The following is a 23,524-nucleotide window of genomic DNA, read 5'->3' on the forward strand; positions in this document are numbered from 1 at the left end:
TGATGGAAATGCCGTTCCCCTCTGGAGCATGCATTTTCATAATCCCTGTGTGCCAAAATAGTAAAATAATGTAACAGTATGCATTAAAACAATCTTAAGTGACCTTCTACTAGTTTAAAGCACATAATAATTTTTACATATGGCAATTGATGTGTGATTTTTCTTAGTCTTCAATGAAAACTAAGTTTTGTACCTAGATTGTATCTAGTTCTTCAGAAGAGATTGATTCCTCTAAGAGGAAAATTGGGAAGAAGGGAATTGACAGTAGATTTGGATCAGTTTGTTTTAGTCCAGTGAGTGTATTATAAAAATGAAATCTTCAAATTCACCTGAAGACTAGTACTTAATCTTTAGTGAGGGAATCTTTCATCATTGGTATGTCTGTCCTTTAGGGAAAAAAATAGGATTTTCCTGTGAAATGCCTTTTTCTTATGAAATGATGAGATTGAATGATTTCTATTTCTGTACTGAGAGCTGGCTTAAGGAAGGCACAAAGGTGTGGTAGCTTCAGTTTTAATTTGGTATGGATCATTTCATGTCTACAATCATTGGTTTTTAATAAATCTGTTGATGTACAGAAGGTCTGGGCCAAAAAGACGTGGTCTACAAGGAAACCCTGTTCCAACTGTGGAAGACTGATACCTTGGTGGCCCCAGTGAACTCTGCCTCCCATCACTCAGGCCTTTGTATATTCCCCTCCTCATTGACTTTAGACTTGACCATACAGCTTGCTTTGGTCAATGGGACATTAGCAAGCATGATGCAAGCAGAGGCTTGGTAAGCACTGGCACATTAGGGTTTGTCCTCTGGGAATGCTCCTTCTTGGAAGCCAGCCTTGGAGCTATAGAAAAGCTTAGGCTAGACTCTTAACTGATCGGCCATGTGGAGAAAGAGAGACCTTGAAGGATGAGAGGCCATCTTGAATGTTCCAGCCCCAGTCAAGCTTCTGACTGAATGCAGCCTATATAGTGACCTCAGCTACACCACGTGGAGTAGAACTGCTCAGCTGAGCCCAGCCAACCCAGTGAATTGTAAGAAATAACCAATTATTGCTGTTTAAAGTCACTAAGTTTTGAAGTGGTTAGTTACATAACAATAGATAATGGAAATTATGCCCTACTTTAAAAAAGTGTGTGCAAAGAGACATTATTCTTCAAAGATACCTTCTCCATTTGGTTTGTAGAAAACTACATTTCATAATGCTGTGATGCTCTGATGTCTTCAGAAGTACAGTGAGCAAGGGTAGGCATGCATGTGAATGTATGTGTGTATATGTATGTGTGTGTGTATGTGTGTGTGAGTTAGATATTGTGGCATCCTTTCTTCCATCATTGCAGCTGAGTGTTATGCATGCAGTATTTTTATTTCCACGAAGGGTATACCGGAGGAAGGTACCTTGGAAAGTAATTGCTCTTTTATTCATTCAGGTTGTGGAAGATACTGAAAAGTAGAAAGAAAAGAGCCATCACCCAGAATCCCACCACCCAGAGGCTAACTTTGGGAAGTTTTCATATTGTAACAACAGTTAACATAACAAAAAACTTCACTTGATTCTTCTTTGAAAGTCTATTGTATAAAGTAGGTCCACTGAGAGGGTGGACTCTCTGATATCTTTATAAAAGTGGTTATAAATGTGCACACAAATCTGCAGGTTCGCGTGCTGGATTTTTAGTTTACATCCCCTCACTCCACTTCATTCTCCATACTGCTGTCAGACTGCTTTTCCTAAAAGGCAAATTTCTGACTTTGCTCTGCCTATGCAGTAGGTCCACACTGCCTCTAGGACGGTGGGTCTCAATTAGGGGTGATTTTGCTTCTGGGGAACATGTGGCAATGTCTGGAGACATTACTGACTGTATTGGGGGTGTTAGGTGTTGCTATTATCTAGTGAGTAGAGGCCAGGGATGCTGCTAAACATCCCACAGTCACAGGACAGGACCCCGCAATAAGGAATTATCCAACCCAAAATGTCAGTAGTGTGGCCACTGGCTCTAGGGTAAGGCCAAAATAGTTGTGCCCTTTCGGACTTCACACTGACCTCTGACCTTTTATCTCTTGTGCATTTTCCATATGCAGTACTAAATAGATTTCTGTTTTCATATCTTCTCACCTTGTGACTCTTTCCCACGGTCTGGAAAACTCTTTCCCCAGAGGTAATTAGTTCTTTGTGTACTTTATCACTATGGCTCTGCTCACTTCCATTTTTCTAACTACGCTGAGTTGCAGTTACTTTTTGAAATCTGTTTTCCCTTCAAGCTGTGAATTCAAGATGAGCTAGGACCAAACCACATGTCTAGTAAACATTTGGGTGAATGAATGAATGTTTGAATAAAACCAGTGAAAAAGAGGGTGGAGCTGCACATGTTGAGGACAGTACATGGCTCACCCTCAGCAAGTTTCCTTTGCAAGTGTGTGTGACTCCTTCCTGCAAAGGCACTGTGGTCACCAGTTCCCATTGCACATGATTTCAGTGTCACTGCACTTCCCAGTGGGTCTTCCTCAGGCTTCTTTGCCCCATAAGCCCCATAACAGGCATCAGTATCTGATTTCAGGTGGCTTGAGGGAGTATAGAGGTAACCTCAGGCATGTGAGGAGTGGGGAGATGAAGCTTTGTGCCCCAGATGCCCACCTGTAAGAACCAGGGCAGGGAAGGTTTTGGAGAAGTGAAGGATTGATTCAAGCCTCTGTCTTTTGCCTTAAGTTACATCAAAATTAACTCAGCATGATGTAGACCAGTTGTGCTCAAACTTGTATGCCTGTCACTGTCACCTGTACAGCTTCAAAAAATACTGTCATTGGTTGTCCAGCCCCCCAGAGATATTGATATAATTGGGTTTTGGTATATCCTAGGCTTCAGGATTTCTGAAAGTTTTCTAGGTAAATCTATACATTATCTTTGAGAATTACTGATGTAGACAATTAGGTAGACTATAGATCTTCATGCTAATATTTCCAAAGTAATTTAATAATTTTCTTTTTGGTAATTTAATATTTCTTAACAATTTTTGTATAAATAAGTATTTATAACTTTGTTTAAATTTATATTTGCTGTAAGATAATATCTAACTTTTTAGTAATTGACATTGTGTAACTTCATTTTCTTCTTTCCTCTTCACTCTTGAAACTCCTCCTTTCCTCCTTTACCTTGAAACTCAGATGAAATATCATAGAGAAGCAGCTGACCATTCTTCATGTTGGAGGAAATTGGAAAGAAACCATTTTTTAGATAGTCTGCCCACAAAGATGCAAAATTAGAACTTTCCTTTTGGTTTGTATCCTCCCTCTTCTGTTTCCCATACCAACAAACTCTGAATTCTTTGTGCCTAAGAGAAAAAGTAGGAAGACCCCTCCATCATCCTAATAGTCCTTCTAAAAGGCTTACTGTGTTCTCAGGTTCTGCATTTTATTATGGTGCATGTGTTATGAATATGCAGGGTAAGAAAAAGAAGTGAAAGAGCCTTTCTTTTTTTTTTTTTAAGTGGGGTTATTTTTTGTTTCTGAGTTATTTGAGTTCTTTATATATTTTATTTTTTTAAATTTATTTTATTTATTTATTTTTGGCTGCATTGGGTCTTTTTTGATGCACGCGGGCTTTCTCTAGTTGTGGTGAGCAGGGGGCTACTCTTTGTGGTGCGCTTCTCATAGCAGTCGTTTCTTTTGTTGCAGAGCACAGGCTCTAGGCACATGGGCTTCATTAGTTGTGGCACGTGGTCTCAGTAGTTGTGGCTTATGGGCTCTAGAGTGCAGGCTCAGTAGTTGTGGCGCATGGGCTTAGCTGCTCCACAGCATGTGGGATCTTCCTGGACCAGGGCTCAAACCCATGTCCCTGCATTGGCAGGCAGATTCTTAACCACTGTGCCAGGAGGGAAGTCCTGAAAGAGACTTTGAATGCTGTCTTATCATCTTCTCCCCTCCATGTCCTCCTCTGCTCCCTTCTACCCTGCTTGTTTGCTTGTCGTATGTTTCCAGATATTACTGAGACAAGGTCTTGATCACCTATCAGAATGGTGTTGCTCATGACCAGTGGTTGGACTGATTTTTGCCATTATCTTAAATATGAGAGCTAGAAACAACATTCATTCCATGGCACTGCACGCCCAGCACTGCACTTTTGTTTTTTCACTTAATATTCAGTTTATGGAATTTGGGATCCAGTGGCTTCTGCCACTAAGTATGTAAACACTGCTAGAGGGTGGCCACTCTCGGCAGAGGCAATAGCTTTCAAGAGAAGAATAGAATCATTCTGAGCTGCATAATTTTAGGTCACTATATTCTGTTTCATTTCAAGAGGGAACGTTAGAGTAAGGAAGAGTTTGTTGAGATGGTATAGATAGTGTAACCTTATTATGCCTTTTTAATTTTTCCATTTAATAAAACTAAAGCCGAGGTCCCTTCTTTGATTCACCAGTTGATCACTGCTTATGGAAGGTCCCTAGGTCCCCCTCTTGGAGGTGCTACTGGGTGTGGGAAATGAGGAAGTGAAATGATTTGCTCAGTGAGACAAAGTTTTGGCAGAACCACAACTATAAAGCAGGTCTCCTTTTCTTGAGGTGCTTACTTTATACAAAATTTCCAGTCTTGATTTTTTTATAGGTTTTTCCTATAATGGAGTAAGACGGTGGTCAATAGATATTTATACAAGATTTATAAGTTTAAGAATAATTGACTATACGTATGCTGTCAAAGCTAGGAAATTTGACGTAAATTAGTATCTAATGGCCATTTGGCTCTCAAGTTCAGTTCTTAATTTCTAAAAGTTATTTTCTTATGTATGTATAACTGAATAACTTTGCTGTACATCAGAAACTAGCACATTGTAAATCAACGATACCTCAATAAAAAAATTTTAAAAATAAAAGTTTTTTATGGTAATACAAAAGTGCTTTTTGCTTTTTCTGAATTACCTAACTTTAAGAAAACACACCAAAGAGTGGAATTTTGTGTCAGTCCACTGTTGGGCTATATGATTTATGTCCCTTTTACTGCTGAACATTTTTAGCACACTTTAAAGCTGGATGAGAAACTTAAAGGTCCTCTTATCTGAGTTCATTGGACAGATGAGGAAATCAAGGCCTGGGGAGGTTGTTATTTGCTAAGGTTCACAGAGCAAGTTCAAGGCCAAGTCGGAGACTTAGAAGTCACATTGTTTGACTTCAAGTTCAGTACATTTTTCCTTGGGCACAGAGTAACCACAGGCTGGGCCAGTACCACACATGCACATGTGCCCACTCTCTCACACATTCTTCATAAGTCTGTTTTCAGAGGCATGGGTTGTGGATTGTCTTCTCCCAAAGCTAACCTGAGACGAGGATTGGGGTGCAAATAGCTTACTTGTCAGACGGTCCCAGGAAGCACCAGTAGGGGAGTGGGGATGTGAGATAAGGAAGGAAATGCAGCCAATATAGGGTGTGTGGACCCCAGGTTGATCCCACTGGGGGCAACGGAGTGCTGTCCGCAGAGCACTGTCTTTTGGAGGCGGTGTAGAATAGGCTCCACAGTAGTCTTCTGCAGGGGTGAAGAGCTGGGCTCTTTGTTGGAGGTCTTACTTGTAGACACTTGATGAAAAGCCCACCATCAGAGTCTCGGGTCCTAGAGTAAGGCCTCGTCAGTGTGTGTGGGAGCTGAGTGCCGAGGGGCTGTGGAGGGGTCACTTCTGCAGGCTCACAGGGAAATGGAAATGGGTGTAAGTGGAGGTTCCTACACAGTGCGATTCTGACAAACATCCCGTCTCGGCTCTTTTCTGTTCTTACCATCAGCGCGCCTAGTGCTCTAGTAGGCGGTAGGTGGGGTTGAGAAGTAGGTACTGTGATACCATCAGTGTTGGATAGTCTCTGTTTGGCCCTCCTGATCTGCACTCCACCTTTTGCATGTGCTCATGTCTGCAGATGGAGCGTTAGATGCTGCATTGATGGGCTTCCTTGCCCTCAGGCGTCTGGATGGATTCAGGCAGTGGGAGGCTATAGCAGAAGATTGGATGGAGGAGGAACATGAGGTCAGCCTCTATCCCCCCAGGTTTCTTCTTGCCACTGGGCTGGTGGTTGTCTCTGTCGCCCTGCCGGAAGCCACAGAGTCTGTCGGGCGACCCCTCCTGTAGCCACAGCACTTTCACTGGGTTCCCGTGGCTCTGTCTTCCTGCCCCTCTGGCCTAGGGCTCTTCAGATTCCCTGGTTGTCTTCCTCAAGCCCTGCCCACACCTGGTAAATAATCCCTTATTAAATGCCCTCAGCTGTCTCCTGTGTGTGTTCCATCTGTTTCCTGCTGGGACCTTGGCTGAGACACCATTTTGAAGAGTTTGCTCTCCAGACAGAATTGGATGAGACGAAACAGCTAGAGACGGTATGAAGATATAAGATAATGAAGTGTAAACTGTACTTGAGCCCTAAGGACACTCAGCATGTAGGATGCATTAACAAAAGAAGTGGTGCTTGTTAAAGAAGACTTTGTGGAGGGCTGCCTTACGTTGTAATTGGTGAATTTTTTTTTTTTTTTGGTCTCCTCTGAGTAGTGACTTGAAAATCAGAAGCTCTGCCTTATTATGACCACGTATGCAGTTAATTATAATGTATCTGACTCTATCAGATGGAATAATAGGTAATTCATAGAAACAGAAGGGTGAAGTGGATCTACCCATCTGGAAATTTCAGAGACTTCTCTCATGTATTTTTGTTGTTGTTGGAAGTCAGTTCTTTATATAAAGTCCCTTGTGAAAACAAAACAGAATAAAAACAAACCAAAAAGAAGGGGCAGGAGAAATTAAAAAAAAAAAGAAAAAGGGAAAAGACAGGGACAAAGGACACAACGGGACACGACCCGTTGCTCCTCTTCAGCCGCCTCCTTGGTCTCTGGCTCCTTGCCCTCCTTCACCTAAAGAGCTTCTTAGCTTCTTAGCTACTTTCTCGGCACTCTCATTTTTGCCAGATCCTTTCTTTTCTCTCTCTTCAGTCCCTCTCCTGCATTCTTCAAACTTCGTTTTGAATTTCTGCGCGTTCTCGGCGTTAATGGCTCCTGCTTGGGGCACTCGTCGGCGAAGTCGGCGTGGGTATTCCAGACCAAGGGGCTGTCGCTGCCCGCGTACCGCTTCCGCTCCATCACCGGCGTGATGCAGTGGTTGGCGCAGATCTTGAGGGTCTTGTCCCTGGCCTGAGGAGGCGGATGGTCCCCTTCTCCTCATGCTTCAGCAGCTTGACGTCCCCGGTGCCCCTCTCCTTCCACCTCGGGAAGTCGTTCTCCGAAGCGAACCGAAACAGCTTGGCCCACATTTTAAAAAGTTCCTCTTCATCTTTTTCCAGCGTTTTAATTTCTTGCTCGGGAAGAGAAACTATTAGCAAAAACTGGGGGTCATGGTTGGACTCGTCGCCATTCTCGGCGGAGGTGTGATGGTCCTCGTGGGTGTCCTTGGGGGCCGCCATAGGCGCGGTGGTGGCGGCGGCTACTCGCCGGCTCGGTCGTTGCGGGCTCCGTGGCCTCTCGGCAGCTGCTTGCAGCTCCTTCCTCCGCGTCTGGAGACGGTGCCTCCCACCCACCCGCCCGCCCCGCGACCCCTCGTGTATTTTAATGTTAGATAAGTAAGTCATTTCCTCCTAATTCCTTCTATTTCTCATCCCTCTAATGGGTTATAATCCACTTTTTGGAAAAAATTTTTTAAAAGCTGGTGTGAAAAGCATTTCAAGCAGCTTAGAGTAAGGCACTATAGCAAAAGGAAACCCTCATTCTGTACGTGTTTACAGAGAGCCTCCTGTGATTCCGGCCCTTTGCTAAGCACCATGGAGTCAGTAATGAATAGTATTTGATCACTGCTTTCAAGGAAATCACAATGTAGTTGGGAAAATAGACGTTTAAACAAATAATTATGATAAATATTTTAAGTAGTATAGGTGTCTACAAAGTATTTTGCATATCTCAGTGAGGGTGTAGTTAAGCTTGGGAGTGTCAGATAATGCTTCATAGAACCAGTGACACTGAGTTGGGTCTTGAAGCATGCTAGTGAGATTCCCAGGGAGAGAAGGGGAGATGGTATGGAAGAAGGTGTGGAATTTCCTCGTGGGTTGGAGAACCAATGAGGCATATGATGATTTGGCCAAAATGCTGGTAGCCTTTGGAGGAGTTCCTGGACTTGAGACCAAAGGATAGAATAGTAATCTAATCACTTAAAATAATATAGACAGCACATATACTCTAAACATATTAGGGATGAAGTCAAAACAAAAACAATGTAGTTAAGAATTTTTGGGTGTTAGCATATTGCTAGACCTCATGGAGCACATGTTCTAAATACTGAGCAATGCATGTTTCTAATCATGAGAGTCTCAAAGGAGGGAGATAGAGCCATTGGTGTCTTCTATCAATACGTACCTTTGCTCAGATTTGTGCGCCCTTACACCAAATTTATCATGACAGAATTACCTTGTATCACTTTAGAATTACCTAAAATATGGAAATATGGTGGATTACCTTCTCAATTATTAATGATTATGTTAGCATCCATATTTCACAATCACCCATTTAGTAGAACATATCTGACACCCCTGACATAAGAGATACTTGAGCCTTCTTCCTTCTAATTATTCTTGTTCCTAAACCTTTAGGATTAGTAATCTTGATATCCTAAGGCAGAGGAATTGGTGAAGACTGTTTTATCAATTCCATAGTTGTAGACAGTGAACGAGTAACGAGTGCTGGTTACTTCATGGAACACTGATAAATAAGAATTCTTCTTCAGAGGCATGAACAAAACGGTGACTGTAATAAGGGGGTATTATAGCTAAAGCCTTTATGAACAGAAAGCCCTTAAGCTGGTCATGTTAAAGTCCATTTAATGTCAAAAAGTTGAGGTTTGTGGATTACAGAGACAGGAACAAAGTCCGATCAAGTGTCATGGAACTAGAATGGGAAAGCCCAGAATTAAGCTTGAACTCCCCTGTCATGCAGGGGCTGCATCTCTGCTTTATTCTTTCCTAATTTTATTTGCTACCTTGCTCTATGTCTGCTTTAGTTATCCCTTGCTTTAACTACCTCAAAACTTATTGGCTTAAAACAACCACCACCATTTAGTATCCCTCAGGAGTCTGACTGGGCTCAGCTGGGTGGGTCTTCTGTTCCACACGGTGTTGCTGGGGCTTTAGTTATCTGGGGGCTCAAATGAGTCGAATACTCAACCTGACAATCCCACATAGCAGGCAGTTGATGCTGGCTGTAGAATGGGAGTCCAGCTGGGATGCCACTGGAGCACCTGCGTGCTCTTCCATGAGGCCCCCGTCCATGTGGCTTGGGCTTCTCTCAGCCTGGGGGCCGGATGACAAGAGGGAGCGTTACATACGTGCAGAAGCAGAAGTTACCGGAACCCTGAAGGCCAGGATTCAGAAATCCTGGGTCACCATTCCCACTGCGTTCTGTTGGTCAAAGCAGTCACAGGGCTAGCTTCCCACTCTACCACAATTTGGTAGATTGAAAATGTCATCTCATTGTTTAATTGTGGATTTCTTTGAAGCAAATGAGTATGAATGTCCCCCTGCACTTTTTTTTTTCTTGGTCACTTATGTTCTCTATTTATGTCCTTTCCCTCTTTTTCTGTGGGGGTCTTCATGCTTTTCATATTGATTTGTAACATCTCTTATCTATTAAGACTAGTAACCCTTTGTCAAATGTTTATTCCTAGTTTATTATTTATCTTTTAATATGCTTATTCTGTGTTTTGATGTGCAGGCATATTTTACTTTTTATGTACTTGTAACTATTAATCTCTTCCTCTCTTTTTTTAAAAATATATTTAGTGTTTTTTTAAAATCATATTCACAAAGTTGTACAACTGGTGTTATCTAATTCCCCCAGACTTGGGAAGAGTGATGAACAATTTACAAATATATATTTTTTTCTTTTGTATGGGACTCAATATGCCCAACATGTCCCTCAGGCCCTACTGCATGGAAGCTTTTTAGTTCAGTGTTCATCACCAACTGGCTATAGCCTCTGTGTCTGCAGAACTCCCAGGTTCAAATGCTCCCAAGTTCAGACGCTTCCAAGAGACACTCATATTGGTTGCTGGCTGTCCAGTCATCGGTGGGTTGAGAGGGCCAAGTCTTGTGCTACTGAGGATTTTCTTTGAAGGGCTGAGGTGGGATGGGTTATGTCACGGGTACTGCGGTCAGAGTAGGCAATGGCACATGAGAACATTAGGGGGATTTGAAGGAATTCTCAGGTCCTGCCCATCTCTCCGAGGCTACAGAGTTCTCTTCTTTCTATGTTCCACAAAGCTCTGCTTGACCTGCCTTCTGACTTCTTGAGTCATCCCCTCCCTGCTTTGTTTTGTTTTTTAAGTTACTCCTGTGCACTGTTCTCCCTCCTGCCCTCTGTCCTTCCATGGCCCTGGACAAGAAGCCTCTCTTCTCTCTCCCCATTTGTCATTTAGCTTCTAACTTACTCTTCAAATCTCAGCTCAAGTGTCACTTCCTCAGAGGAGTGAGGAACCCTTTGGATTAAGTCTCATGCCCTGTTTCATCTCAGTTTCCTTCATCACACTAATCAGAGTTTGTAATTGTGTACCTGTGTGTCTGCCCGATCACCATCTGCCTCCCACTGTGGGCTTTAGAGACAAAGGCACGTGTCTGTCCTCAGGGCATCAATGACTACGTAGCTCAGGTTAGGTGCTGGCAACTATTTGTTTGCATGAATTAAAAATTGGAGGTAGTTGCCTTGAAGAAGGAGTAAGTGGAAAGAATCTTTGTCTTGATGAGAGAAGTTAAGAGCAGCCTGTTTTGGGGACTACAAGGACAGCATTTCTCAGGGAGTGCCTCCCACCCCATGGTGATTTAGGAGTCAGTGAAGTCCTATTGTTAAGGCATACTGGTGGAGGCTGTGTGATAGTTTCTGAAATGTAGCAAGAATTCCTGCCTGGAAATTGATTCATAAGTGCCTGGTGAAAAGCCAACTACTTTTTCTTTTTGCTTCTAGCACCACGTGGCCCCAGTTCTGTACTCAGAGATCTCAGTGATGGCCAAACTTTGTGGGGCCAGAGTTGTGCATTCCATTCCTGCTTACTCTCCCATTAGGCCAGTGTCTTGTTTGTAAGTCAAATATCGGTTAGATTACAATTTGGGATGTGATATGCTGGGAGCATAATCTCGAGATAACCCCAGCCGTAATTTTTTGTACAATTCTTCTGTTTAACACTATCTAAAAACAAAGTGAGTCAAGTAATAAAAATGGCAGAAGAGAAATAGAAAGATGATAGAGTAAGAAATAACTCAGATTCTGTTTTATTCAAAGATTCTGTATGCTTTTGAATTATAGAGGTTTTCAATTCCTCACTTTCGGAGACTAAGATGGAGGGTAACATTGTTTCAGTTCATCTATTTCACTGAAATAATTTAATTCAGTAAATATGTATTGAATTTTGTATCTCAGTGGCAGGTGTAAAGAAATACAAGTTGGGGGCTTCCCTGGTGGCGCAGTGGTTGAGAGTCTGCCTGCCGCTGCAGGGGACACGGGTTCGTGCTCTGGTCAGGGAAGATCCCACATGCCGCAGAGCGGCTGGGCCCATGAGCCATGGCTGCTGAGCCTACGCGTCTGGAGCCTGTGCTCCACAGCGGGAGAAGCCACAGCAGTGGGAGGCCCGTGTACCGCAAAAAAAAAAAAAAAAAAAAAAAAAAAAATTAAAATAAAAATTAAAAAAATTAAAAAAAAAAAGAAATACAAGTTGTTTCATGACCATGAAGTTTGTACCTACCCAGGAAATATGGCATGCACCTGTGTCATGAGGTCCTAATAATGAGAGAGTCAGATAAAGAGGGCCATAATAGGACCTGACCTGAATAGGGGCTGGGGTAGTTAACGGGGTGTTTTTATAGGGAGAGCATAATTTGAGCTAGTCCCCATGGATGAGTTGATTTAAGAAAGTTTGCACAGAAGGGAGAGAGAGAAAGGGCCTTACAGGCCGGGAAAGCCCCATGTGTGGAAGTTAAAGTGAGAGAAAGAGCAAGAAGGCCCTTTTCACACTCCAGAGGGAGTGAAGGCCTTGTAGGGTAGGAAAGAGAAGTTAGAGAATGGAGGGCTATGAAGAGACCCCTAGCCTTTGGGTGAGACCCTTGGAGGCCAGGTTGCAGGTTCTGAATGTTTGCAAGCAGGAGAAGTCACATCATAAAACTTCTATTTTCAGAATGTTATTTCAATCACAATTAGCAAGGGGGTTTTGATGAGGGAGAGGTTGGAGCCAGTGAGACTGCCTGGAAGGTTGTAGTGGCTGACACCACAGTGGTGGCAGGAGAAACTCAGAGGGAGGGAAGTGTACAAAATAGGGTTCACCTCCTGCACTGTTGGTGGGAATGTAAATTGGCGCAGCCACTATGGAGAACAGTATGGAGGTTCCTTAAAAAACTAAAAATAGAACTACCATATGATCCAGCAATCCCACTCCTGGGCGTTTATCCAGAAAAGAAGAAAACTCTAATTCAAAAAGATACATGTACCCTAGTGTTCATAGCAGCACTATTCACAATAGCCAAGACGTGTAAGAAACCTAATGTCCATCAACGGATGAATGGATAAAGAAGATGTGGTATATATATATATATATATATATATATATATATATATATATATATATGAAGCAGAATATTACTCAGGCATAAAAATGAATGAAATAATGTCAGTTGCACCAACATCAATGGACCTAGAGATTATCATACTAAGTGAAGTAAGTCAGAAAAAGAAAGACAAACATTGTATGATATCACTTATATATGAAATCTACAAAAAGTGATACAAATCAACTTATTTACAAAACAGAAACAGATTCACAGACATAGAAAAAAAAAACTTATGGTTACCAAAGGGGAAAAGGAGAGAGGGGTAAATTAGGAGTTTGGGATTAGCAGATACTATATATATTATAGTATACTACTATATATAAAATAAATAACAAGGACCTACTGTAAAGCACAGGGGACTATATTCAACATCTTGTAATAACCTACAATCAAAAAGAATCTGAAAAAGAATATATATATATAGACACACACACATCTGTATACATACATATATATGTATGTATAACTGAAGTACTTTGCAGTACACCTGAAACATTGTAAATCAACTATACTTCAATAAAATAAAAAATGGACAGTACTGTACTCTTACCAAAAAAATAGGGTTCAGAGGAAGAACTGGTAGTTCCATGTCTGGATTCACAGTGGAGAAGACAAAGGAAGAAACAAAGGGATATGAAGCCTGGGTGAATGGAAACTTAGTTCCACGATCACCAGTACCAAGGTTGGGAATGGATGCCAAGGTGGAGTGGACCAGAGGAACGAGGTATCTTAAAGCAGTGGTGGATAACTGGGGGTCAGTAGAAAGATAAAAGCTGGGGATATAATATAACACATCATCAGAACCTGGTGAACTAAATAAACCCAATGAACACAAATTTGGAATTTTACTGGGCATTTAAGTAGGAAAATAACGAACTTGTATAACCTTCAAATACAGACATGTAGTTGATCAATAAGTTATTTGTTGGTATAGAAAACATCCCCAGTTTACCAGTTTGTATCACCTTCCTCACTACCTCTGGTCCACTCACCACTGTCCTCTGCCCAAGTGCTGCAGTGGCCATCTGGCTGGTCTTGCTTATGTCCTCAGCCACCTGCAATCTCTGCTCCACACAGCAGCCCAGGTGATCCTTTTCATGTAAGTCAGATCCTGTGGCTCTGCTTCTGGCCTGCAGTGGCTTCCTACCTCATTGAGAACATAATCTGAAACCCTTCAAAGGGGCTTTGGGGACTGGCCCAGCCCCTTCATCTGTCACTGCTTTCCCTCGCTCATTCTGTGCTACCACCCTTGCCAATTGCTGCTCCTCACACACATAGGCACACTGCCCCCAGGACCTTTGCACATTCTCCCTTTGCTTGGAACACTCTTCTTCCCAGTGTCTGTAGGACTTGTTCCCTCACCTCCTTCCAATCTTTGCCAGTCGGGCCTTTCTTTACCCTCCTGTTTAACATGGCTGTCCCCCTGACTTTCACTCTGCACCTGCTGCCCTACTTTACCCTTTTCCTCCACAGCCTTTAGTGTCTTCTAATACACAGACTGTTTACTTATCTGTTTGCCAGTCTGCCCCTCCAGAAGGGAGGTTCCATGAGAGCAGGGATTTCTGTCTGTATCACTCACCATGGCAGCCTCAGTGCCTGCACAGCACCAGGGACTCAGTGATCACTTGTTGGGTGAATGAACAAAATTCTGTTAGCAGCTTCTTTTTCGAGTGGCATTTTTGTGACATCTTTGAGATCAGCTGTCAATAATTATCTTCATATCCAGGGATAGTCAGCACTCAGTAAATGTTGAATAAGTGAATAGAACCTAAAAGTAAAAATGCTAACATGTTGCATTATCTAGTTCCAGAAATGTCCATTACTAAATGGAACCTTGAAATGGTGATGTGGGGAGGGGTGTGGAGGAATAGTTTCACTTCATTTAGCTGAGCTTCCACTTGTGCTTCAGAATTAACATAGCAGTTTGGCAATTCTTTCATTATTACTAAGATTATTAATTGGATGCTATTTTAAAATCTGGCCCCTAAACTCTCAGCTGATGTTTTAGGAGATTATACTATACAGGGTGCAGAAATTGCTGGGGCTGACTGCAACTGTTCATGGCCAAGTAAGGAACAGCATAGTCAAGAAGCACAGGGTGGATTCAGTTGTGCCTCTGGGTGACCTGGTGACGATAGTTCATGGTTTCTGAGAAACAGCTGCCTGGGCTTCCTTCCGCAAAAGGGATCTTGATTTTTGTTACCTGGTGGGTGCTTTTTATAAATAAAGAAAATAAACAACCTTGAGAGACTGAGGAGGATTAAAGAGAGAAAAGGAAGAACAATGTGCAGAAATTGTTCTTTATTTGGGAATATTTACTAGAGAGGTCCCTCTGAAGTTTGCTTCTGTTTTATTTGGTATCACTTTCATCTCTTCTCAGGGGATGCATATGTCTTTGGAAGGAATGCATGCAGAAAAATAGGCTGTAGGAGACCCGAATGAATTCTTGAAAGTTTAACAAGCTTCTGAAGGAAAGAGCAGCTCCAAGAAGCTGGGCTGTTACCGCATCTTGAAGGTTAAGATTTAGGAGAACCAGTGATGGTGTCCCCTGCTGCCAACATTCATGTGGTTTGTTGATGATAGGACTAAAGGGCCAGGTTCTTCTTTATATTTTTAGGTGGGGCTTTTTAAGGGAGTGCAGACAGTAGGGAAATATAGCACACAGCAACCTGGAGAACAGCAGCAGCAGATTATGCCTTTGCTTAACTTGAGGGTTAAAACAACCCATGGAAAAGTGTTTGGGGTTTTTCTGGCTGGTGAAAACACCGTACAGCCCTTGTTTTCAAATGCACTGTCTATAAAGGGTCAAAAGAAAGTTCAAATAAAATTAAAGCCTAGAGAACGAGGCTGTACACACACATAGCCCAATGATCGTCCATGTGACATTCCCTAAGGTTATTGCCTGGCGTCATTTGGCAGGATGTTTAAGTCAATGGCAGAGCTATTTTCCTATCTCTGCCTAAAAGTGCCAGAGGTATGCTGGGTGTTTGATCTGGGGTCAAAAGGCACGCAAGAAGAAACATCAGAGACAAGCCTTTTTTGGTTTTAAATTGTCTTATCTGTGTTTGAACTCAGTTCTGTCCTAATTGAAAAGGACAACTCATGGGGTAACCAAGAGAGTGAACTTTGGTGTCCAAGGTGAAAGTAAATGAGAAGCAGGAAATCTGACCCCATGGAGCTCTAAAGTCCTTCCTACATCTTTATTTTTTCCATCGAAGAGGTCCCATTCATTACATAGCACAGTTCTTGGAGGGAGTCCTTCACTTTCAACAAATGAGTTAAAATGTTTATATCCAAAAATTAAAAGGTGTATTTTCAGCAGAGTTTCTTTGATTAAGAAAAGAAAGACACTACTGTGTCCTACCATTTTTTCCTGATTTTCTGTTGTATTTTTGACAAGTGCCCTCACTTCAAAAAGTCTGTGTTTTAATTCTAAATTCATAATGATCTCTCTTATCCAACTGATAAGATTATCAAGGTTCATTTTTTCTTTTTCCTCTGCTGTTACCTAGTGTTTGTAATTATCTTTCCTTGATGTTGGACAGGGGAGGGGATAAGGAGAGAATATACAGCAAAAATCAGTCATGTTTTATTCAGTGGCCCATCCTGTTTGTTGATTTCTCCATCCCTCCATCTATCCACCCATCCATCTATCCATCCATCCATACATCCACCCATCCATCCATATATCCATCCATCCATCATCTATCCATCCATTCCATCTGTCCACACACGAACCCATCTTATATTCATTGATCATATACTATGAAACAGGCAAGCTAGGATCTCTCCCATGAAGGAGAGTAGACCAAATGATAGGTATTTATAGTGGAAAAATGTTAAAATCAGGCAAATTCAATCATGGGAGGATTGTTTTTAGGGGTTTCAGGGAAAGTTTCAGGGAAGAAGTATTGTCTCAACTGATACAGGAAGGATGAATTGAAGTTTAGCTGGATGAACACTGTGTGTTTGGTCTTGGGTATAGTTAAGAGGTGAAGAAGAGTTTCCAGAAGAAGAGTTGTGTTTCTGAAGTCCTTGCAAATTCAGAACTTCCCTAACTGAAGAATAATTCTGACAAAAGATGGTGGATATTTCCTTTTATCAGCTAATATGGCGCCACCCTGTGGCCACTCCGTAAACAGAGTTTAGCGTTCCCTCGGCTGGGCCAGCTACGAAACTACAATTCTTGAAGGATTTTAGCATTTTGGGTGGATTTAACATTGATTCAAATTAATGTGAAACCATATTAATGTTTTTAATATATTATTTCAAAGCTGCATAATTCACGTTCACGTCAAATAGGACCAAAGTCTGGAGAGTGTAGCTCATGGCCATTTGATGGAATTGAAAGTAGTTCAGCATGGGTAGCATGTAGACCAGAGAGTAGCAATAGGTTAGGAAGGGGATGGAGGGAAGGAAGAATAGCGGGAGAGGAGATGGATTATCAAAGGCCCTGATCATCAAAGGCTGTGAACCACGACAAGAAGATTGCAGTGGGTTGCCTTTCAAGAATGTTAAGGAGGGAATGGCAAGGTCAGCCTTAGGCTTTTCTTCAAGTTTTAATAGAGCAAGTTGGAATTAGACTGAGGCTATGTATGGGTTTTGGATATTTGCAGAATATTCCGCTTTATTTCTAATTAGACTTCGGTTATAAACAATATAAGCTTTCATAGTTTCAAAATACTTTTAAGTTTTTTGTTTTATTCCTTTGTTTTTGAAGGGTCCACTAAGTACCTTGGAAGAGACAACAAAAGACATGGCTTAACCCCAAAAAGATTGGGTAGAGCCTCAACCCAGACTTGGGATCTAAGGTTGGGGGAGAATTTGATTAGCAAATCATACTTGGGGGTCCCTGGTAGAATAGGTTAAGGAAAACATGAGTTAGACAAAGTTAAATTTCTTTACTGTGGGACTTCTTAGAGCCTTGAAAGCATTCATGTCTGTTGTGAACCTTTATGATTAAGGCATGTAGCGTGTGCCACACTTGTTTCACCACTAAGGAAGCTTCACTCTGGAAATAGTCATTATAGTCTGGCTGAGAGCTTGTTATCTATTGCCACAGTAATGCTGCATAACAAGCAACTATAACATCTCAGTGGAATACAATAATAAAAATGTATTCAGCTTGCAAGTTTGGGGGGTTCAGCTGATCTTGATCTGGACTTGGCTGATTCCAGCTAATCTCACTCACATGTCTCTCTCTGGTCAGGTGTGGATTGGGAAGGCAGCTCTTCTGATCTGGGTTGGGTTTGCTCACATGTCCAGGAGTTCAGCTGGCTGTTGAATGATCTAGGATAGCTTTAGCTAGGAAGTCTGGGGTCACTTGTCTCTGCTATATATGGCTTTCATTCTGAGGCATGCTAGACCTAGCATGTTCTCCTGGCCATGACAGAGGACAAAGAATGAGAGTGAAGCCAGCAGTGCATGTATTTTTCAGCATTTGCTTGTATTGTGGTAATATCTCATTGGTCAAGGGAGTCACACGGCCAGTCAGAGTAGGAGGACACTGCAAGGTTACATAGCAGAATGTAGATACAGGGAAGGAGAAGACTCAGGCTCTGTTTGCAGTCAGAACCCTGGAACCCAACTTGAGATTTGCCTGTTGAGATCACAGTCAACTGAGAGTGAGGAATGAGGTCAGACTTTTCACTATGCCATGGCCACAGACTGTACTTTTAGTTCTGATAAGCAATCTCACAGACAGATGTCCAGGCCAGGTCAAGTGAGAGAGTGTTCATCTGGTTCCCCACAGGACTTCTATTATATTTCTGTGGAATCATTTCAGGGCTGAAAGGATTGTGGTCATCAGCTAGTTCTAGTTTCATTATGTTGGAAATGAATAAACAGAGGCCCAGAGACGTGAACTGGCCAGCCTAAAACTACCCAGCTAGCTAGAAGCCAAGCTGAGCCTGGAACCCAGATGTTCCTTTAATCTCATTGGGTTTTAGTAACCTCAAAGAAACTGTGTTTGGGGTGAAGGGGAGGTGGTGGAAGGGACTGAAATTGTGTTTTCAATCATTGCATGTGAACAAATCACATTCCTTCTGGAGGGACTATAATAAAAGTAATTTTTAAAATAGATGATAGATGTCTTTGGAAGGACAAAGTAGATAGTTAAAAACTGAGTTGTTGATTACTGTGACTGGAGTTTTTTTTTTTTTTTTTTTTTTTTTTTGAGGAGAAGTGGGGTGTGGTTTGAAGTGTGAAGGGCTCTCGGTTGGGTAAGTCATTTCACTTACTACAGCCTTTGTTTCCCCACATGTGAACATTAGAAAAGGAAAGCAAAATGAGGACTGCTTCACAAATTGGCACGTGGTCTTTGCACAGGGGCCATGCTAACCTTTGTATTTTTCTCATTTTAGTATCTGTGCTGCTGAAGCAAGCACTGACGGGAAATCCTTGGTGATATGTTTTTGTTTTCGGGGTTTTCTCTCCTCTGTTCCCTCCACACTCCCAAGGATTTCTGCTGCAGAGGACTTCCGAGAAGAGAGGAAAGAATTTGTGTTCTAGCTCCTACTTTGTCAAACAGCAGATAGAATCATGAAGGCAGATCTAGCCTTCCAGAATAGGAGCTCCATTAACACCTAATTTAGCCGACAGGGGTGGGGAACAACTTATTCTATATAAATCAAATTTTGCTCATGAAATTTTACCCAGTTAAGCATTATCAAATAAACTAGATATTTTTATGTTGGAAATACTTCCACAAATATTACATATATTCCGCTGATTTACTAAACAGAAAACAATGGAAACTTCGCACCCATTTAGACATCAGTTATTGAACTGTGTGGTAATACAGCAACATGCCTTGTAAAGAGCCATGTAGTGAAAGGCATTTTCTATTGTTATTATTTGTGTTTGCTTAAGGACTGCTGGAGTATATTGGACTACTTGCCATCAAACTGAGTTTTGACCGACGTACTTTTTAAGTTATTTTATTTTTTATTTTTTATTTTTGGCAGTGCCATGAGGCTTCTGGGATCTTAGTTCCCCCACCAGGGATCAATGGAACCCAGGCCCCCTGCCGTGGGAGCGTGGAGTCCTAACTACTGGACCGCTAGGGAAGTCCGACTTTTTAAATTCTTGTGTTTTATTTTCAGAGTGTTTCTCCATACTTCCTTATTGTCAGTTGCTTAGCTGTATTTTGGGGCTGCTCAGATAGATTTGTTCTCAGATCCATTCTTGACTGTTTCCTGTTCTGCTCCATGTTGTAAGGAACCACATTTCCCAGGCTCTCTTGCCCTCTGGTGTCCAAGGGGAGATGTAAGGGTATCTCTCCGGACCCTTTCTGCTTTCTTTGGTGTCTCTAGGAACAGCTGTGTCTCTTCCATAGCTTCTGTTCCCACCAACTTCTTCTTTTTCCACAGCAGCCTATCCTGTTCTAGTCTTGCTGGTTGTCCCCAGTCTCTGGGCTCTGATAACACCTCTTCCTTCCGTCATCCCTCTTGCCTAGGCAAGCTAGCAGTTCTCCACGGGTGCTAGTCTCTGGGCTGCCTCCCTGTTCCCTCTGTGGCCTCTCAGCCATTCCATCACTCTGTAACCATACTCTTGACTTGAAAGATCTGGAGTAGTTTCTGTTTTCTGATTGTCTTTGATGGATAACAGAGGTTGCCTTCTCTTGCAGCTCTTTCTCTCATTCTAATTTGCTTCTCGCCAGCTACTCTGAGGACACCAGCCAGCTTAACCAGTTTACTTTATTGGACATAAATATGCAAACCTGAATGAACACTAGAGCAGAATAATCTAGAGCCTGGGCTCTGGCAGCATAATATTTGGGTTCCAATCCCAGCCAGACCACTCATTGGCTGTGTGACTGGGCAACTTTCTTAACCTTTCTGAGACTCACTCTTTTCATCTGAAAGATGAAAGTAATTGCAGTACCTATGCTGTCTCTTAAGGGCAACACCTATGGAGGGGAAAGGAAGGATGTGAGATTGGACTGGGGGAGAAGCTGGGCTGCGATGCAGTCTTAACAGCAGCCTCAGTCAACCCCGCAGGGAGCTCTAAAGCGGGTCGGGCCTTTATTCACTGATGTTGACTACTGGACGCCGCTGACAGGGGATGGTGCTTGACCTTGGGCAGAGCAGCTTTCTTCAGTTGAGGGCAGTTGTTTACATTATGTCACAGCTCTCAGAGTAGCAGGGGGATCAGTTCTTCAGTCCCCGGTGGGGTCTGGTCATTGCATCACAGTGTCCATCACACGTTTCTACATGTGCAGTTGTGAAAGATAAATGGCTAATCCATGAGAAGTGTGTTGCTTGGTGCCTAGTACTTGGTGAAGTCTCAACAATAATAGGAATCATTATTGATGGATTAAATAGAGAAGTCCAATAAGTGGACTTTATGATACCTAGTTAGGTGTTTGGAGAGTTTTTCCTGACTTCCTGTCCATGACCCCATCCTAGAGAGTCCAGGAAAACCTGCATAAGTGGTCTGTGGGTAACTAAGGTGCTGTGGCTTCTACACATACACTATTAAAGACATTTATATTTTTATACTAATGTTAATGTGGTAGCTTTAAATATGACTTACCCATAGGTTCTTTTTTTAAAAAAATAAATTTATTTATTTATTTATTTTTGGCTGCATTGGGTCTTCGTTGCTGCGTGTAGGCTTTTCTCTAGTTGCGGAGAGTGTGGGCTACTCTGTTGCAGTGCACAGGCTTCTCATTGTGGTGGCTTCTCTTGTTGTGGAGCATGGGCTCTAGGTGTGTGGGCTTCAGTAGTTGTGGCTCACAGGCTCTAGAGCACAGACTCAGTAGTTGTGGCGCGTGGGCCCAGTTGCTCCGCGGCACGTGGGATTTCCCTGGACCAGGGCTCAAACCCATGTATCCTGCATTGGCAGGCAGATTCTTAACCACTGTGCCACCAGGGAAGTCCCCCATAGGTTCTTATATCTTTATTTTCTGAGGTATTCAGGTATTTAGCATCAAATTCGATAGGGCTTAATACAGCCCTTGCTTTTTGAACACTTATGATGTAACCACGGGGCTAAGCATGCATTATCTCATCAGTTCTCAGGACAGCTCTCTGGGTGCTGAGATTCCCACTTAATGGTGAGGACCCGAGGTCAAGGAGGTTAAATGATCTGCCCGAGGTCACCCATTCAAGGAGTGGCAGCTAAGTTCCCCCACCAGGGCTGCAGCCCCAGACTCACATGCACCTACGCTTTCAACTACACATTTTCACAATTTAAACAGCAGTAGGGGAAACCTTCTCCTCTGAAAATAACTCTAGCACAGTGTAGGTGTTGTATTGGTAGAAACATTTCAGCTGCTGCCATAAAATTCGTCTCCCAAATGGCTCTGTGAGAGCAAAGCTGGGCAGACTCTGCTTGTGTTTAAGAAGCGAGCCTTATGGCTCAGCCACAACACAAATGATTTGTTTTCCTGGCCTTGTTGGCAAAGTGATCTAATTTCTGGATTTCCCTGAGGAAAAAGCTGAAACAAATAAATGTCTTTGTAATTGGATGTTTAAAGAGGAGCCACGTGGGAAAGTCATGATGGGAAGCCCAGGTACATTTTCATTCATTGAGTGATGCCGTGAGCAGGGCAGGGACGGAGAGGGGGGTAAGTGCGTGGGTAGAATTCACTAGGTAGTTTTACTTCCTAATATTTGGCTCTCTGCTTTTCATCAAGAGATGATTATTATAATCATCTAAAGCCCCACAAGCAAGGTGGGTGTTTAGGAAAGTGGGTGTTCATCATTGTTGTTGGAGAACAGCAAGTTAGGTCACATTTCTTTATATCTGAATAGAAGTAATGCCTCTTTTTCTGTAGAAAAAAAATACTTTTTCAAAATTGGGTGTATGGCACTAATGAGAAGTCTAGGAAGCTGTAAGGTCAGGAATTTCTAAAAGTGTGTTCTGAGGATCTCTATTTCTTGGATATATCAGTTAGGACAGTTTGGGCCATCTACAGCAAAAATGTAAAGTGACTGTGACATAAAATATAATATAACAGTGAAAATTCATGCAAAAAAATTCAGAGTTAGGCCCTCCATGATTTCACAGTATTGTCAAGAGTCCAGGTTCCTATCTTTCTGTCTCATCCTCCTAATCCTGTGGCTTCCGTTTTCAAGGTCACTCTGAGGCCAGTTTAGTTTTGGCCACCATGTCTGCAGTCCAGATGGCAACAGAAGGGAGGCCTCTTAGTGGAGGCAGCTCCCTCAGTTTCTGCAGCCTTCCTGGAAATTCCATAGAACACCTCCATTTATATTTCATTGGCCAGTTATGTGGTCACATGGGCAGACCTAGCTGCAAGAGAGCCAGGAAATGTAGTGTTTAGTTGAGCACACTTGAAGCTGTCTTACTGATGATGAAGAGAATGGATATTGAGTAATGACGAGCAATTTGTGCTACATTTTGGACTGCAGTACAAATGCCTTGACCAAAAATTTAGACACTTTGGAGTTAACATTAAAAGATGACTTTTGTTGGTGTGTGTCATCCGCATAATCCTCAGCATCTTTAGTGGGCTGATGTGCATCAGAATATACAGAGCTCCAAAATGTGCTTGACTCTGGCCCCCTTTTCTGGAGGAAATAGTATTTGAGAAGCACACTTTCTTCATGTCATTCAATAAATATTGATCAACTATTGTGTGCCATGCACTGTGCCAGCCCTTACCAGGGTCTGGGACCTATATTTCCCACATTTATTTGATCACCACCTCCTCTACTCCCCGCCACCCCCCCCCCACAATGTAAAGCTTATTAATACCTCAAGGAGGAACTAGTTTGCTAAATATTTACCTGGAGGTGCTCATTGTAGGGGAAACCTTTGTGCCCAGCATAGGGGTTGAAAGAGACACATGTCTGTATCAGTTACCTATTGCTGGATAAAACCCACCTCAAAGTTCAGTACCTTAAAGTGATACACTTTTATTATTGCTCACAAATTCATGGGTTGGCTGGGTGGTTCTTGTGGCCTTGGCTGGGGTC

General features: G+C 42.4%; 1 protein-coding gene, 1 non-coding gene and 1 pseudogene across 2 annotated transcripts in view; 1 reads left to right on the forward strand and 2 right to left on the reverse strand.

Moving 5' to 3' along the window:
- The window catches only part of PLCB4 (phospholipase C beta 4), a 419,094-nt gene that overhangs the window by 68,607 nt on the left and 326,963 nt on the right, over nt 1-23,524 (forward strand). The gene's annotated exons all lie outside the window — the stretch shown is intronic.
- On the reverse strand, nt 6,223-7,409 carry LOC132477006 (ran-specific GTPase-activating protein-like; annotated as a pseudogene).
- LOC132477222 (U6 spliceosomal RNA) lies at nt 18,864-18,967 on the reverse strand. Its single transcript, XR_009530238.1, has one exon. It is a non-coding gene; the product is annotated as a U6 spliceosomal RNA (small nuclear RNA).

This window comes from Mesoplodon densirostris, chromosome 16, assembly GCF_025265405.1.
Source record: "Mesoplodon densirostris isolate mMesDen1 chromosome 16, mMesDen1 primary haplotype, whole genome shotgun sequence".
In the NCBI taxonomy this organism is placed as follows: domain Eukaryota; kingdom Metazoa; phylum Chordata; class Mammalia; order Artiodactyla; family Ziphiidae; genus Mesoplodon; species Mesoplodon densirostris.